Genomic DNA, 19,066 nt, shown 5'->3' on the forward strand with positions numbered 1-19,066 from the left:
TTGAAGTTTTTAATCTAACAATATGTCACATATTTACAATAAAACCATGCGTTGCCTCCTACAAGTACTGCACCTTGGTGTCTCAGCATTTTTTCACACATATATCGACTACACTACATAAATTAATATGTTGTCTGATATGCAATGCATATCAAGCCAGTAACATGCAGAACTAGAATTATTGACACATAATAAACAGCCTTATCTACAAGGCTGTGGAAGGAATCATCATGGACCTTAGCCACATAAACAGAGGTGATCTTCCATACACTTTACTCAACCCATTTTGGTTCTCTCAAGGGTGCATCTTGCTTATTAGACTTCTTTGATAATGACCTCAAACACCTGGATGTGCGATAACAGGCCTTACCACCTATGTTGATGCATCCAGGCCCTTTGACAATATCCCCCATTCAGGTATCACAGAGAAACTCTCCCATTTGGGGATTGACCCATGCATTACTAGATGGATAGCCAACTGGCTCACTGTCAGAATGCACACTGTCAAAGTTGGGCAGTACACCTTTACCACTAGACCACTTACCAGTGGAATAGCATAAGGATCTCTGCTAGGTCCTCAACTGTTTGGAAATTATTTTTCTGGAATCCAGGCAAAGGTAGATACCTTTGGCTTACCAAGTTTGAAGATGACTGTCAACTTGGTGCACTCTTAAGTCCCCCAACAATGTTAACATATGTTATAAAGGGATGACACAGACAAATGATTGGTGCCAAACCTATTAACTGAACCTTAAGCAAATAAAATGCCTCATTGTCCCTTTTGGCAATGAAGTACACTTGCTAATTATGATATACATAGCACCCCTGAAAGTTTAAACACAGTGTTGTGAGACTTGATAACACATGTTGATAGCAATATACAATTCAATCACTATATCTCCATAGTGATGAGACACACATTCTTCATGGAACACCTTATAAATAAGGGCATCACATCCAAGACCAGTGAGGTCATAGCCCCACTGTACTCGACCCTTATCAGACCACTAATTGTGTGCAATGCTCCCTTCTTTCTGTACCTTACCAGACACCTGCAGCAACTGGAGAAAACACAGAGGTTTGTGACCTGGAGAATCCAGGGCCTGCAAAACATGACATACATGGGCAGACTTAAAGACGTATCACTGTACTCAGTATCATTCAGCCTGCTTGAGATGCCTGGCCTACAGAGCAGTCTCAGACCCTGCACAACTGGAAATGCTGGACATCTGCAAACGAAATGGGTCAACCTAGCCTATGACATAAAGAGAACATGCTGTTGAGACAGATATATCTCCCACTGATTGCCACTCCTCTGTAATTGGTTCCCACTGCATGTGAAGCGGTGCTCCTCAATGACCCTGTTCAAGTGCAACCTTCACAACTGGATGGGTGATTGTAAATTCACCCATTAGGTGGCACCTATGCTCTCATCGATAGTGGCAGTCAGTGCAACTCAAAAATCATTCTGCTAACAATGACCATCTAAATATGCTCAATAAGGGTACTTATGTTCTTACACAGCTAGGCTTAGAAACGCCTTAGGGCCATTAGCCTAGTAACCTCCTATGAACCTATGAAACTATGAAGCTATGTAGCCCTACCAACATCTCCTCTTCAACATGGCCTGCTGATGTCATCCACTATAAGTTATCCTGCAGCCTTGTAAAAGCCAGACTTGTGGCATGGCACCTGTGTAAAGTACTGAGTTTTGTTGTCTGTGTACTTAGATAGGTAGAGGTTCTGTTCTCACTGCAGGCAACTGTGTGCATGTATGTGTGTGTGTGTGTGTGTGTGTGTGTGTGTGTGTGTGTGTGTGTGTGTGTGTGTGTGTGTGTGTGTGTGTGTGTGTTTGTGTGTAGCCAGACCTACAGTTACTGCCCCAATTCCATGGGTTGTCAGTATTTTGATACTTGCACATGCCTACACATCCATTTCAAGCAGACCTCCCAATATCTTCTCTCTAACATGGCCTGCTGATGTCATCCACTATAAATTGTCCTGCAGCCTTGTAAAAGGGAGACTTATGAAGTGGTGAGTGTGTAAAGCAGTGTGTTCTATAGTCTGTGTACTTTGATAGGTAGGGGTTCTATTCTCACTGTAGCCAACTGTGTGTTTGGGTCTAGACAGAAAAAACAGAAGTGTATATCCCACAATTACTGGTTCAATACAATGGATTGACAGTATTTTGGTTCTTGAAGATGCCTACATATCCCTTTCATGCAGCCCACCCAATATCTGGTCTCCCACATGGCCTGCTGAAATCATCTACTATAAATTAACCTGCAGTCTTGTAAAAGTCAGACTTGTGTTGTGGCCCATGTTTAAAGTAGTGTGTTCTGTAGTCTATGCACTTAGATATGCAGAGATTCTATTCTCACTGCAGTCAGCTCTGCGTGTGTGCGTGTGTGTGTGTGTGTGTGTGCGTGTGTGCGTCTGTGTGTGTGTGTGTGTGTGTGTGTGTGTGTGTGTGTGTGTGTGTGTGTGTGTGTGTGTGTGTGTGCATGTGAGCTCTTGCTTGACATTACAGACAGCATTTTACACCAGCATGTGAGACACTGTTATATTCTTCTCAACAGACAGTGCTGATGGCATCACCTACAAAGTATTGTCTGACGCACTCCAAATGAGACTTGCGCCATGTGGGTAATGTACTGTGTTCCGTAGTTTGTGTACTCTGATAGGTAAGGGTTCTATTTTCAGTCTATGAAGGGGTTCTATTCTGCAGTCAACTGTGTGTGTGTTTGTGTACTTGCTTGACATTAGAGAGAGCATTTGACAACAGCATGTGAGGCTGTGTTCTCAAAATTTTTCCTCCCCAGACACTGCTGATGTCATCAGCTAGAAAGTGTTGTCTAAGACACTCCAAGCTGGACTTGAGCTGTGGCGCTTGGCTTAATTACAGAGTTAAGTAGTCTATGTACTTAGATAGGTAGGGGTTCAATTCTTACTGGAGTCAACTGGGTGTGAGTCTATGTGGTTATGCACTTGCTTGACATTAGAGACAGAATTTTACAACAGCATGTGGGACATTGCTTTTACCATCTTCCCTTTACCAGACTCTGCTGATTTGCTGATGTGCAGTATACAGATCAGGGTAGGGTCAGCAATGTCATGTAGTCCAAGCACAAGTCACCTCATCCTTGCCAATACAGATTTCAGGAACAGGGCTTATAGTATATCCATGTCCATAGCATGGTTTGTATGACCTGCATTTCCTTGGTGTGAAACCCTCATGATCTGTCTAGCTGCTGCAGGTGTCCTGTAAGGTACATGCAAAAGGATGCATTATATTAGTGTTCAGATGAGGTTTGAGTACAGTGCTGTTATATCATCCTCAGAGCTGGATACAATGTCTTGACTTCTGAGGTGCATGACATAGCCTTTCCATACCACTGTGGACACTTGGTCAAAGATCAGATTGCTATCTACGTGTGTTCCCAAATCTTGAACAAGTGCTTTCAGCATAGGGGAGAGTGTTGTCAATGGTGTGTTTACCAGGAAATTCCTCTTTGCATAAGGCACAAATCCTGACACATTCTGTATTTATTAGTAGAAAATGTAGCTTTGGCACCAATCATTTGTGTGTGTTAGCACCTTTTGTAGTATAGTCACAACATTGGTGGACTCAATGATTGCAACCAATATGCATCAATCAGCAAACATGGTAAGCTACAGGTCATAATTTGTAGCCTGGACTGTTCAGAAATAGATTCAAAACAGTATTGGACCCAGCACAGATTCTTGGAGTACACCAGTGTTGACAGCTGCAATGGTAGAGGTTGATTCACTGACTTTCACAGTATGTGGCCTGTCAGTGAGGACATTGGTTTATCATCTAGTGACATAAGTGTTAATCTCCAGCTGGTAGAGTTTGTCAATGACACCTGAATAGGGAGATTGCGTCCAAACCCTAGGACAGATCAAGATAGGCAGTATGCACTGTCTTACCTTCACACAGGCCTATCACACAGAATCAATGGACTGTGACAACTCACAGATAGCCTATAGCATGACTCAGAAAATACGCCTAGCTGACATAGTTTGATATACACTTCAACACACCCACCAGATGGACTATATTCCCATAGAAGGGTGTACATTGACATGCATCCATCTGAGTGGGCTGGAGACAGCACCTGATGCATGCATGTATAGAAACACCCTGACTCTCCTAATATGTGGTTAAACCAACATGTCATCATGGATCTTCTCTAAATGGACACTAGTAATATCTCAGCTGTGTGCAACAGACATGTGTGAGTTTTTGATGCTACATCTATGTCTGTTACATCTGTCAGATGTTCTCAAAGAGCTCATGTATGGCATCCCAGATGTTACATCTGTCAGATGTCCTCAAAGAGCTCATGTATTGCATGCAGGATGACAGCAATATCATCCTATGGAACTTGAAAAGGCCAAAGCAGTCGACACTTCCACTCTGAAGTATTCACTCCACAATGACAGATGTGGCCATCAACACCTATATCCTCAAGTGGGTAGAACAGTGGATCACATATGTGGCATATAAATATGTAGAAATATGTGAAGTGACCTATATCTCATATCCAGTGATCAAGTGTATACATCAGGGCTGTCTACTAGTCCCTTTCCTGTCCAAGATTTAAGTCACAGACATCAAGAATGATATACAAATCCTGTGTCCCACCAACAGCTGTCTGAAGGACTACAGATTGTGGACAATCATTGAGTCCAACTGTGATACTGGTATAATTCAGGCAGTATCGATACACATCAAAAATTGCTGCCACAGCCATGACAACACATGAGATGATAAAAAAAATACATGTGGGGATTTGTTTCATTATGCAGACACATGCACAAACAAAGGATCATGTAGACATCACACCTTATCAGCAGACCAGTTATTATGAGTCTTGGAATATATGGTATGTGGAATGTCCACCAGCACGTGTCCATGGTGGTAAGTGCTCCCTTGTATTTAACACAACTACTGAGTATGTGTAGGACATCAACATGAAAGGCCATAATACCTTCATAGTTCACAGCCTTCACCATAACAATACCTGAGTACAATGCACCTTTCCTCATGTCCCTCCATATATATTTTTCCAGTGATGTGCAACTGATGTGTCCAACTTTTGCCACTGTGAGCTGTCACACATCTATTTGTGCATCTCTAAGTATTAGTTTTGTTGCATAAATATTACTGTCTGATGGCATGGAACCCCCATCAAGGTGTAATACCACATGCATGTGGGATATCCGTTTCAGTGATGCACTCATGACGTACATAGCTGTTTAATGACATTCATGGCATGGTTTACATTTCTGACAGTGCAGATTGTAAACACTTGACATTATGATCACTACAAGCTAGTCGACTGGAGTGCACGGCAGATATATATATGGAGATCCAAAAAGATGCCAGAAATCCAAGTAACACGATTCCACAGCTACCAGGAACAAAAAAACAAAAGCTGATGTAGAATACGAAAATCCTTTATTCAAGTAGGTCCATGAAGAAATAAACACAAGCGCTTTCGCTCAGGGTAATCCTGAGCTTTTTCAAGTGAGTACAAAAGCATTTGCTGAAGCCAAACCTTTTTATATAACCATGGGTAACACATTAATTGAAAACAAGTGTTGTCAATCAGTTGTTAGATTCCTTAAAGGGGCTTTGCATTGATTAAAACATGAGATAAAAACTTATATTGTTAAAAAATATATATATATTTAAAAGCTGGATTATGCATATACAATTACAAAACATTAAAAACGCTGTTTCAAATATAATAGAATCAGAATTAAAATAGTTTAAAATACTGCTATTGGAAACGTTGGAAATCCATAAGTTTTGATGAACCTGGGAGACAAAATTCTGTTAGAAGTGTGAGGGAGCATTTTATTTAATGTTGGTTTGTAATAGGAGTCTTGATTCTTTTTCATAGTTCACATCAAAAAAGGCACCCTAGGACCAAGAGTCAGGTTGTCAAACCAAAGAAAAAAAGAGCGTGGGAGTTAGGGAAAAGGAAACTAGTGAATCTTGGGTCCCTAAGTCGTGTGTTCTGACAAAATGCGCAAGTGCCAAGTGGTAGTGAAAGAAGGGCATAGTGTTTGTAAACATGGGACAACAAACCTAATTGGTTAGGATGGAATAACTATAATCATGCCCATCTAAGCTTTAATACAGGTTTAATGCTAATAGTCCCGTTCAATCCAGATGGTCTCCCTGCGTCTAGCCTTAATTGCCATACCAGCTCACGGTACTCGAGGGTGGATTCCCAGTCACCACCCCTGAGATCCGGTTCTACTTGTTCTAAAACAAAGAATTTGATGATACTACCCGGGCAAAGAAGGGAATGCTTAAAAAAAGCATTAGTTTATTTCTGTTTAGCCATGTCATATAAGTGTTCATAGATCCGTCTCCTGAATTCTCTTTCAGTCTTCCCCACGTAGAAACTCGAACACGTGATACAAATACCCAGGTATACCACCCCTTTGCTTCCACAAGAGTAGAAACCAGTTGGTTTCGTCCTAAACCTCCTGGATGGAATGTACACGGATTCGACGTTCATTAAAGCATGGCATTAGCTACAAGAGCCACATTTGTAAGTGCCCTTCTTAGATTGTTTCACCTTCTTTTTGTTATCTGGTTTCCTTTCAAAAATTTCTTTGAAGTTGATGCCTCTTTTTCTAATGAAACTAGGTCTGGGGGGTAAAAGGTCCTTGAAATCTTCATAAAGGGCTAGAACCGGCCAGTAGTTTCTGATGGTTTCCTCCATTTCTTTGGAACTAGATGAATAGGTGTATATAAAACTGTTTGTAGGGTGGTTGGATACTCTGGAAGTTGATGGAATAGCCAACTCTGGTCCTTTTCCCAAAATAGGTGTGTATAAGGTTTTCCTGAATACTTTGATCTCATCAACTAAACCCATAAACATTTCTAGGGATATCCTCTTTCCAGGAATAAGGCTCGCAAGGTTTTAACTTCAAACTCAAAGTCCTCATCAGTGCTACAGATTCTACTCGCTCTTATGAGTTGCCCTTTAATGATTCCCCTTTTCTGATATAAGGGGTGTGCACTATCAAAGTGTAACAATGAGTTAGAAAAGGTGGGTTTGCGGTATAATTTAGAATGGAAAGTATTCTGGTTGAAATCCTTGAACAAGGTAATGTCCAAGTAATGGAGCTCCTGAGGGCTAGCAGTGTATGTGAATTGTAGAAAACCAGTCGAGGTGTTGATATATTGGAAGAATTCTTTGAACTCACATTCTGAGCCTCTCCAGAGGATGCAAATGTCATCCAGGTAGCGTCTGTAAAAAAGGATATGTTGCTGCCAGGGGGGTATCAAGACAAATGTGTGTTCCCATTTATGCAGCACCACATTAGCGTAAAATGAGGCACAAGATGCCCCCATGGCGACCCCTTTACGTTGCCTGAACAGTTCGCCATTGAAAAAAATAAAGTTGTTCATCAGGACCATCTCCATCAACTCCGTTAGTAAATTTGTAAGCTTATTGTTGAGGCTGGTTTCATTACTGACAAATTCTGTAAACCACTCTAGACCTTCTTGGTGAGGAATGCTCGAAAAGAGGTCCTTAATGTCTATGGTGATCATGATCAAATCACGTGAAAAACAGGAAACAGGAATATTACGGAGAAAGTGCCAGGAGTCCTTGCAAACATGGCTAAGGAGGGGCATAAAGGCCTTGGTTAAGTGATCGATGAATTTTTCAATGGGCTCAGTGACACCTCCCGCACCTGATACTATAGGTCTGAACCTTAAAGGATGAGTTCCCTTATGGATTTTGGGAATCCCGAACATGACCGGTATCCTGGGTTTTTCTACATGCAAATAATTATACACCCTCTCATTTATTGCTTGATAATCCTGACGTTCTCATTTATGTTATGTTTATTTAGTTTAGTACAGTTTAGCAGTACTACAGTTTAGAAGTACCAAGAAGGTCTAGAGTGGTTTACAGAATTTGTCAGTAATGAAACCAGCCTCAACAATAAGCTTACAAATTTACTAACGGAGTTGATGGATATGGTCCTGATGAACAACTTTATTTTTTTCAATGGCGAACTGTTCAGGCAACGTAAAGGGGTCACCATGGGGGCATCTTGTGCCTCATTTTATGCTAACGTGGTGTTGCATAAATGGGAACACACATTTGTCTTGATACCCCCCTGGCAGCAACATATCCTTTTTTACAGACGCTACCTGGACGACATTTGCATCCTCTGGAGAGGCTCAGAATGTGAGTTCAAAGAATTCTTCCAATATATCAACACCTCGACTGGTTTTCTACAATTCACATACACTGCTAACCCTGAGGAGCTCCATTACTTGGACATTACCTTGTTCAAGGATTTCAACCAGAATACTTTCCATTCTAAATTATACCGCAAACCCACCTTTTCTAACTCATTGTTACACTTTGATAGTGCACACCCCTTATATCAGAAAAGGGGAATCATTAAAGGGCAACTCATAAGAGCGAGTAGAATCTGTAGCACTGATGAGGACTTTGAGTTTGAAGTTAAAACCTTGCGAGCCTTATTCCTGGAAAGAGGATATCCCCTAGAAATGTTTATGGGTTTAGTTGATGAGATCAAAGTATTCAGGAAAACCTTATACACACCTATTTTGGGAAAAGGACCAGAGTTGGCTATTCCATCAACTTCCAGAGTATCCAACCACCCTACAAACAGTTTTATATACACCTATTCATCTAGTTCCAAAGAAATGGAGGAAACCATCAGAAACTACTGGCCGGTTCTAGCCCTTTATGAAGATTTCAAGGACCTTTTACCCCCCAGACCTAGTTTCGTTAGAAAAAGAGGCATCAACTTCAAAGAAATTTTTGAAAGGAAACCAGATAACAAAAAGAAGGTGAAACAATCTAAGAAGGGCACTTACAAATGTGGCTCTTGTAGCCAATGCCATGCTTTAATGAACGTCGAATCCATGTACATTCCATCCAGGAGGTTTAGGACGAAACCAACTGGTTCCTACTCTTGTGGAAGCAAAGGGGTGGTGTACCTGGGTATTTGTATCACGTGTTCGAGTTTCTACGTGGGGAAGACTGAAAGAGAATTCAGGAGACGGATCTATGAACACTTATATGACATGGCTAAACAGAAAGAAACTAATGCTTTTTTTAAGCATTCCCTTCTTTGCCCAGGTAGTATCATCAAATTCTTTGTTTTAGAACAAGTGGAACCAGATCTCAGGGGTGGTGACTGGGAATCCACCCTCGAGTACCGTGAGCTGGTATGGCAATTAAGGCTAGACGCAGGGAGACCATCTGGATTGAACGGGACTATTAGCATTAAACCCGTATTAAAGCTTAGAAGGGCATGATTATAGTTATTCCATCCTAACCAATTAGTTTTGTTGTCCCATGTTTACAAACACTATGCCCTTCTTTCACTACCACTTGGCACTTGCGCATTTTGTCAGAACACACGACTTAGGGACCCAAGATTCACTAGTTTCCTTTTCCCTAACTCCCACGCTCTTTTTTTCTTTGGTTTGACAACCTGACTCTTGGTCCTAGGGTGCCTTTTTTGATGTGAACTATGAAAAAGAATCAAGACTCCTATTACAAACCAACATTAAATAAAATGCTCCCTCACACTTCTAACAGAATTTTGTCTCCCAGGTTCATCAAAACTTATGGATTTCCAACGTTTCCAATAGCAGTATTTTAAAATATTTTAATTCTGATTCTATTATATTTGAAACAGCGTTTTTAATGTTTTGTAATTGTATATGCATAATCCAGCTTTTAAATATATATATATTTTTTAACAATATAAGTTTTTATCTCATGTTTTAATCAATGCAAAGCCCCTTTAAGGAATCTAACAACTGATTGACAACACTTGTTTTCAATTAATGTGTTACCCATGGTTATATAAAAAGGTTTGGCTTCAGCAAATGCTTTTGTACTCACTTGAAAAAGCTCAGGATTACCCTGAGCGAAAGCACTTGTGTTTATTTCTTCATGGACCTACTTGAATAAAGGATTTTCGTATTCTACATCAGCTTTTGTTTTTTTGTTCCTGGTAGCTGTGGAGTCGTGTTACTTGGATTTCTGGCATCTTTTTGGATCTCCATATATATATCTGCCGTGCACTCCAGTCGACTAGCTTGTAGTGATCATAATGTCAAGTGTGTCTCTTCACATCTTCAGCATATGTTAGTGTCAGGAAAGTGTGCTTTATTACACTCATAAATTGCTGACATATCCTAATAGTTGTAAAAGTGTGCTGGTGCAGAACCATCTGTGCTCACTCAAAAGCACATATGTTGTTTCTGAGACATGGGTATTACTGATGGTATTTTTCTGATATTGTTCATTATTGTGCATGGTGGTTTTACTGTTGACCGTGAGACTGCTTCTGTGTCCTACTTGTTTGAAGCCTCTGCTGACAAAACATGCGCACTCAGGCAAATAAGTTTGCACAGCTTCACAATATGTACCCAACCTCAATTGTATTTAACATCCCTGATATATGTCCTTTCCATTGTTCATATCTGGATGCATATATCACACAGACATTCTCCACTGTTATATCACCTTGTGTGACAGTCACATCATATACATTTGTCACTGTGTGCAGTCCGTACTGTGCCATGCGGAGATGTGATTAGTGTTCCTGATGCAACTGTCTTCCATTTACATTTCCTCATGTGCAGTACATTACAATGTGTCACCTGCCCTCCTTTCTGGTGTTCATCCCTAAACTTCATCTGTGTGTCCCTATTCAATGAGCACACTTCCCATGACGGTTTCTTATAAATGCAGTCCATGTACCCTTAGACATCACTGATACAATGTGTACAGACTGCCTGATTCTACAATACTCAGCACTATATACACTGTCTTGCCCTGCCTTGCAAGTTGTATATTAATATAGGAAAAACCCTGGTAGTCTATGTGGCATTCTGTACAATCCCACTAGCCCAGTTTGCTGGACTGTACACATACACTTCCTGTCCTATCCCTGCAACACGTACATTAAGTTAGGGAAAACTCTGGTGGTCCTTGTGGCATTCTGCATAATCCTGCTATCCCAGTTTGCTAGACTGTACACATACACTGTCCTGTCCTATCCTGTCCCTGCAACACATACATTAAATTAGGAAATATCCTGGTGGTCCTTGTGGGATTCCATGCAATCCCACTATCCCAGTTTGCTGGACTGTGCACATACACTGTCTTGTCTTATCCCTGCAACATTAAGCCAGGAAAAACCCTGGTGGTCTGTGTGGCATTCAATGCAATCTCTCTAGTGCAGTTTGCTGGACTGTACACATACACTGTCCTGTCCTGTCCCTGCAACATATACATTAAGTTAGGAAAAACCCTGGTGGCCCATGTGGCATTCTGCACAATCCAGCTAACCCAGTTTGCAATGCTGTAACTAAGTTTGCTATCTGTGTTGCTTTGCATGGTTTCCCGGTTATCACAAAACCCTGCTTGTTTACATTTGAAGTCTGGCTATGGCATGAATATTCATTAAGCTCTCCTGCTCATCACGCAAGCACGTAAACTCCATGTAGGCTTCGGGCAAAGTGATTCATTGAATCCCAGGGCTATTTTTTTCAGTGGAAGAAAAGCTCTTTGAACTGAGGTGTCCAGTAGATACCTCAGGAACACAATTCTGTGTGAAAGAGTCAATAGGGACTTTTGAATGTTCTCTTGGAATCTCAAGAAGTGTAAGAGATATCTCATCCACATGTCAAATTTCTGACACTTTGAAAAAGACTATGCAAAGATAATCTAGTCATCTAAATATGGAAAAAAATGAATACCCTGTAGCTGCAAAGAGCTACAACTGGATCTAGCCACTTAGTGAACACTCTTAGTGCAGTGGACAGTCCAAAAGCAGAGAACTGATAAAATGATCCAGACTCACAAACCTAAGAAACTACTGAAGTCTGGATGAAAAGGAATGATGGGATAAGTATCCTTTAAATATAGTTACCACTAAACTTGAATAAGGAAGAAAAGGTAACAGATTATTAAGTTACATAATTTTGAAGTTAGGCACTACGACAAACAGGTCTAAGAGGAAAGACCCAGAACTGGTCTCCAAGCATCTTCTTTCTCTGGCACTGAAAGCATCTTTGAACAGAAACTTTTCCAAAGCTGGAAGGAGGAAATGGTTCTATCACTCACTGTAACAGCATGTAGTGAAGGACAGAAGGAAATAAGAGTCTGGTCTGGTCTGGATGATGAGGAATTACCTCTCATTGAAATATAATCCTGATGAATGATCTTCAGAACCCATTTCTCTGAAACTATCTTTTGCCAAAGAGAGAAATGGAGGTCAGGCTTTCTGGCAGGGAAAATGGACTGCGAGAGTGGGAATGGGGAACAAAGTCCCTTATAAAGTCAAACTGACTACTTGAGCTGTCCTTGGTTTTGGGGGTTCCCAAATTCTTTTTGGAACATCTTTGCCATTATGCCAAAATTGGACAAGGTGTTAGAGAATCACTTAAAAAAATTTGGAAAGGGAGAACAGAAAATCTTAGAGATTCTTAGATTTAACTTACAACTTTCATCACACTTTTAATCTCCTCTGCAGAAAAGGAGCCAAAAGTGAATCTCTATCCAAAATAGAAAATAAAATCTCATTATTTACATCTACTTCAGAGGTTCTGAGAATGCAGGGAGGCAAACTGGAGGCTATGGGCCTGGAAGAATTATCAGCTGAGTCATATGCACACTGTAAACAGAGAGTGGTGACTAGTACAATAAAAGAAACTAAATAATTTAAAGCAAATGCTTCCTCAGAAGAAGAAATTGCTGACCAAACATTCCTCATACTTTCACAATTAGCTAGAATAAATATGTGAGCCCAAAAATCAAAATTCTGAAAATCAAACTTACAGACGCATACACTGTTTTCCCACACTCGTCAATAATCTTCTCATCCTTATCAGAGTAAGTAGAACTGGAATTAATTAACTGCTTAGCAGCAGTAGGAATAACTAAAGCTATAGCTGCCGGGTTAGGTTTGGAGATTTGAGAAGAATGTATAAAAACTTAAAAAGACAGACTGAGGTAGACTATTCAATGCTGACAGAACTGGAGGAAATGGTAAAAGTTCAGGAAAGTCCTTTTGCAACAGCTCATAAAATTTTCTGATGGACTAAGAAACCTCAGCGTACTCTCATTGAAAACACTAGCACTTTCTGGAAATAGTCCCAAAGAGAGAGGAACTCCAAAGGGAGAATCAGAAACTGAGCTCTCCCCTGAGTCTGAATCAGAAAACTGAGGAGAAAACCTGTATCTGTCCCTTCATGTTCCTGAACAAGTTCAGAATCTTGAATCTCTTTAGAAAAGGAGGCATGCTTCTTTCTTCTACCAGAAAGCAATAAATAAGAAGGATCAAAACCCTGAATAAAACTATAAGTCAGACTCAGTAAGCTACTTCTGCTTAAGGAAATTTGAGGAGGAATAGATGCAGGTTTAGTTTTCTGTTTCATTTTGACAGAAAAAATGGGGGCCAACAGTGTTATAAATGGCAGCAGTAGCTTCCTCAGAGATGGGCACAACATTCTGACAAAAAAGGGAAGCCTTCCCTGTTCTATCTCTCTGGACCAACAACAGTGGTTCTCCCTCACCCACTGAGGGGACTCCAACAACTGCAGAGGACGTGACTAACCCCTGGTTGGTCCATAGTGATTGTAGGTGCTACACCAGAGGGATTCAGGATAAAAGATAAGTGGTCTGAAGTACAACAAATGACCACAGCAGATTCAACCACCTGTGGCTGAGGCAAATTGCTATCCTGCTGTGGTGACAAAAGCTGTTTTCTTAACCTTTTTCTTTTTGTGGCTGGAAGAAGGATTACCCTTCGGGCTGAGTATTTGTTCCATGGCTAAGCCAAAAATGGTGCCACTTTCCCATGAAAAACAAGAAGCAAAAGCTGGTAAACACTTTAAAGTCTTTCAAAATCATGTTATCTCTCAAAGACACAGTTAAAAGCACACTAAAACACTTCCCTGCCCCAAACACGATTTCTCCACAAAAAAGTGTTTTTAAATACTTTAAACAACTTTTAAACTGACATGATAAAAGAGCACTCATTTAAAAGTACAATATAGTTTTATGATGATCCATTAAAACACAAATTCCTAGCATTAAAATAACTTTTCTGAAGAAAGAAGTATTAATAATCAACAAAGATAATTGAATGGAAGTTTCTGGGAACTTACTGCTCATTTAAGGAAAGCACAAGCTGACCGTCGATCCTCAAATGCCCCAGAGGCGTGTACTCTTCAGCAGCAGTAAAGCTCTAAAGGGCTTGGAGCCTAGACTTATCTTTTAGTCAGCTCAGCTCAAGCTGCATAAAAGTTTGGGTGCATGGAAGATACCCTGAAGCTTTGGAAGCTATCTGTCTGTTATATTGTTGGCAGGATATCACCCATATAGTTAAGTTACTACAGCAGTGATCAATATGATGACCATATTTTATCTCAGGTCTAACTATATATGCTTTTCTTTCTTGCTTTACAGCAACTTTCGGTGAGCTGCTTGTAATGTGAGCAAATCAGTTAAATGAAAAGTCAAAATAACAATGCAGCATGAGACCCAAAAAATTCAATCCTGAAAAACAGTTTTTCTGTAGATGCCTCAATGAGATGAACATATAATGTTGCATTAACTGTAACTGATTGCAAGAAGTTTCAAAATGAGTTCAGTAATCATGTAATAATACTGATTCTAATATGTTCTGTGACAGTTACAAACGTGCAAGTAGATAGGGTTCCTTCATATTATAAGTATCACTTCACAAGTTTCCCATATTTACAGAATACTTCAATGAGTTAAATGTTTTATTGTAATTACCAAGAAAGTAATACTGCTTTGGTTTAAAGATATAATTCTGTGAAAACAGAGCCCTGGACAAATACCAAGTATTGCACGTGTACTATAAAAGTCCACTGTAAGGTTCTGTAGTAAAGCAGACCCTCATTAAGGATTATTGCTAAATATGTTATAATTATAAATAATGTGTTCCCATGTAAGAAGATAACTACAGTTAGTTCATACTATACACCATCCATATGAAACTTTGATTAGCACCACACGTATAATAAAGCTCTTTGCTTTTTTTTGTATTTCCAGGAGATAACCATCAGTTTTTTTGCAAATTCTGTAAGCTAAGTATCTTGGGATAAGATAAATACTGTGAGGCAAAAATGACCATCACTTTACATAACACCTGAATAAGCTAGCAAAAGAAGTATATCAAAATATAAATATATCCCAAGAAGATACAAGGTTACAGCTGTACATCTATGATAAATTAATAAACAAATGGACAAATAAACAAAAAAATAAATAAATATACATATTAACCTATTTTAACTAAGTAAATAAATAAATAAAAATAAAGCAATATAGAAAAAAATCCATTCTGTCATCTAGAGGTCCTATGATAAATAGCTTTACTCAAGTTAAACAAAAAAAAATCTGTTCTCGTTATTTAAATGTAGTACAACAAAGTGCCATAATGAAATCGCATCATAACCTCAAGCTGAAAATATCTATTTATGTACCTGTGTTATACCGGAGTTTATAATTTCATAGTAAACGAGTGGTTGCAAATAATATATAATAGGGGCGAATCATTTCAAAAGGCTAAATTATATTCTAGTTAATTTGGTCAGTTTATCCATATGCAAGGCAATTCTAGCAGAAATGCTATTAGTTACATTTTGGTTGTAGGTTCACTGGAAGAATTAGACTCCTTGTACTTCACATTGATGCACATTTTACCCAGGCTACTTTAATTATATCTTTAATATTATTTTTTATTGCTTTAAGTAAAGTTATACATTCTTATCACTACAAGTTGCCCTGCTGTGGCTTAAGCTGAATAAGAGATTGCTGCAAGACTTTTGACTTTATTCTAAATAAAGTTCAAACAAAATCAATAACATATATGCTATACTCTATCAATTTATTTTAAACTCCTATGGAGTAAAACATTACAATTTATTTTATATACAGACTAAGCCTTAAAAACATCTATCTCTATTGCTTTCCGAGTAGATTCAGTGACATGCAAGTTACATTAACTAGCAAATGCACAGGATTAGAGTGGTTCATTATGTGGAAGTAAATGTATGTACAACTTCTATATAAAGTACAGAGAATTCCAAAAGTTATGAGTTATGTTTGTCTTCTCTATAGCACTGATTGTAAACAAGTCACAGCAAATTCAACTTTTACTTTAATTTTTCAGTGTACTGTTAACTTTCATATTAAACTATTATATAACAATGTAATAATACAATGTTGTTAATGCCGACTAAAACCAGCTAGAACAAACTGTTTGCCTATTCTAGACTGAACAGCAGTTGATATCACCACTTAGAGAATGGCTATTTAGTTTTGATTATATAATTATTAAATGTTGTTATTGGCTACTTGTTGATAAGAATGAGGCATCATTTTATTTTATGAAATAGTATATCTGTCAAGCAAACATGAAGGAAAATTAATTGTTTTTCAGTCATCATTTTTGTTTTCCTAACTTGTAGCCATTTTACTGTACAACAAAAAAATGAGGAAAAACACTTTTTTCCTCTAGTTTTGTTTTTTTTTTTTTTTAGTTTATTATATTATCTTTTTATACCTCCATTTTCAAAGAAGGTTGCAGGAGTGTATGTTCCAGTTATAGAGTGCCCATATTGTGCAGTCTGTCCATGAAAATGTAAGCCAGGATATTGCAAATGAAACTTTGATTGAGGAGGAGCAGTGCAAATTCCATCCTTACCTTGGAAGTATGGATCATCTTTTTGTGTTGCACAAATATTTGGAGGAAGAGCTGTGGAAGTTTGACAGTACTGTGAATACGTGTGTTGAGGACTTGGAAAAGGCATATGAGAGCATATTGCAGAATGGTTTATGGGAGGTGCTATAGTGGTACAGGGTCCCAGGGCCACTGTTGTGTTCCATCCAGTCCCTTTATGTGAAATGCAAGAGTTTTATCCACATTGTTAACGTTAAGTCCAAAGCATTCAAGGGGGGCATAGAGCTAACATTGCGTCTTCCTGCCAGTCTTGTCCATGATTTTCATTGTTAGGATATGAAGGCACAGCCAAGATATGGGGAGCTTTCATTCTGAATTTGTGAGGGTTGCATCTTTTTTGGCTTGCAGATGATGCTGTCCCTTACTGTCAAGTGACTTTGCTCTTCAGTATGTACTTGAGACTGGGGTGAAGCAAATGGGATGAAAATCAGCACCTCTAGATCAGAGACAATTATTCCTTCCTGCAAAAGAGTGAATCACTCTTTTAAGGTGGAGCAGAGAAGCATTTATTTTAGTTATAAATATCTTGTTCCTAAATGAAGGGAGAGGGGCTCAGGAAACAGACCCACAGAGGGATGTGTTGGTAATAACACTGCAGGTGTTGCATCAACCTGTGCTGGTGAAGTGAGAAAACAGTCACAAAATAAAGCTGCCAGTCTTCTGGTCAGTCTATGTAAACAACCTCACCTCTGCTCAGGAACTTTGGGCAGTGGCTGAGAAGATGAGATCATGGGTGCAAGCAGCAGAAATATATTACTCCATAGGGTATTTTGACTCACTTTCCATGACAGAATGAAGAGCAAGGCAGTCCTGAAAGATCACAAAGTGCCTCCACTACTCCTACATGTTGAGTACAGAGGGGGGAAGAGTAGTTTGGGCCCTTACTGAGGATGGCACCTAAGTGTCTCCCACATAAGATGTACCATCTCCCCATTATCCAGCAGGAGATAGTATCAAACGAGTCCCAGGACATGTTGAAACGATTATTTTCATTAGCTTTTCTGGGGATAAAGAAGTCTGTTCTACCCTCCTCAGCATGTTACCACAACAGGCCCCCATCTGCACAATGAATTAGGACTGGTTTATGGATATACTGGCTTGACTTTAATATTTTTGCCTTCAAATTACTATGGATTTCAGTGTACAGCTGATATGTAGATCAGACCTGCCTCCTGATACATTAGTTTTAGTACTGCATGTAGTACCTGATAAATGTTTTAAATTGTTTGCTGGCATCACTTGGATATTTACACAATACTTCACTCACTTCATGCTCTACAGAACATTGATGTGGTCAGGACATTAGAACATGTCAGTTAAGTTTTTACATAAGAATTCACAATAAACATGCTGATGTACACACTGTTTTCTGATACACAGTGTTTATTTTTAGTTTAGTGACTGTAGGCTGGCCAATTTTCCTACTTGCATCTACTTGTGTATGACAATGAATTTTATCAATAAAGAATATTAAACATAAAAGAGAATGTGCATGTTCAGTTTTATTAATTCTGGCAACTTACTAGAAGAGGTTCTTTGATTCAAACTTTTGACTGTACTAATAGATAAATAAGCCTCACAGTCCTTGCATTTAGCATGCATTGCCTTGTATTATAATGATTTTAGCTGCAGAATTTAAATTTTACAAAGTAGTTTTCATTATAAACTATGGAAAGCTAAACATAGATGCTGGTAGTTGTGCTCCTCCATTTTCTGTGATAATATATTTCCACTTTTAAAAGCCTTAACTATCAGTGAGTGTAGAACTGCGTATCCTTCTGATAGCTATTATATTCTTCTGAGCCATCCTTTCCAATAGTAAAATAGAAACATTCACACTTTCTGCTCTCTGAATTATTATCCTGAAATAGCTGTACTTCAGTTCTGATACTGTGCCATCTTTCTCCCTGGATATCTCTCAGCTTGTTAGAGCATGAGATCTGACAAAGACATAAATAAAAGTGGGACAAAAGACCAAGAATAGGAACAATTTTAAAATATTGTCCTCACAAACACAGAAAGTTGAAAAAATAACAGGTTTTGCATTAGCATGAATTTTCTGAAGGGTACAAAGTCTGAAACTCAAATGTCTGTCATTGTTTTCTAACTTCAGTTTATTTATTTAACATTTGTTTACCAGGAAAGTCCGACTAGGAATGAGCCAATGTTCAGCAGAGGCCTGAGGAGAAATGCTCCAGATGCATGTCTTTGTAATGTGGGAGGAAACCGGAGC

Source organism: Protopterus annectens, chromosome 12.part0 (assembly GCF_019279795.1).
Source record: "Protopterus annectens isolate FY-2018-M chromosome 12.part0, PAN1.0, whole genome shotgun sequence".
Classification (NCBI taxonomy): Eukaryota; Metazoa; Chordata; order Ceratodontiformes; family Protopteridae; genus Protopterus; species Protopterus annectens.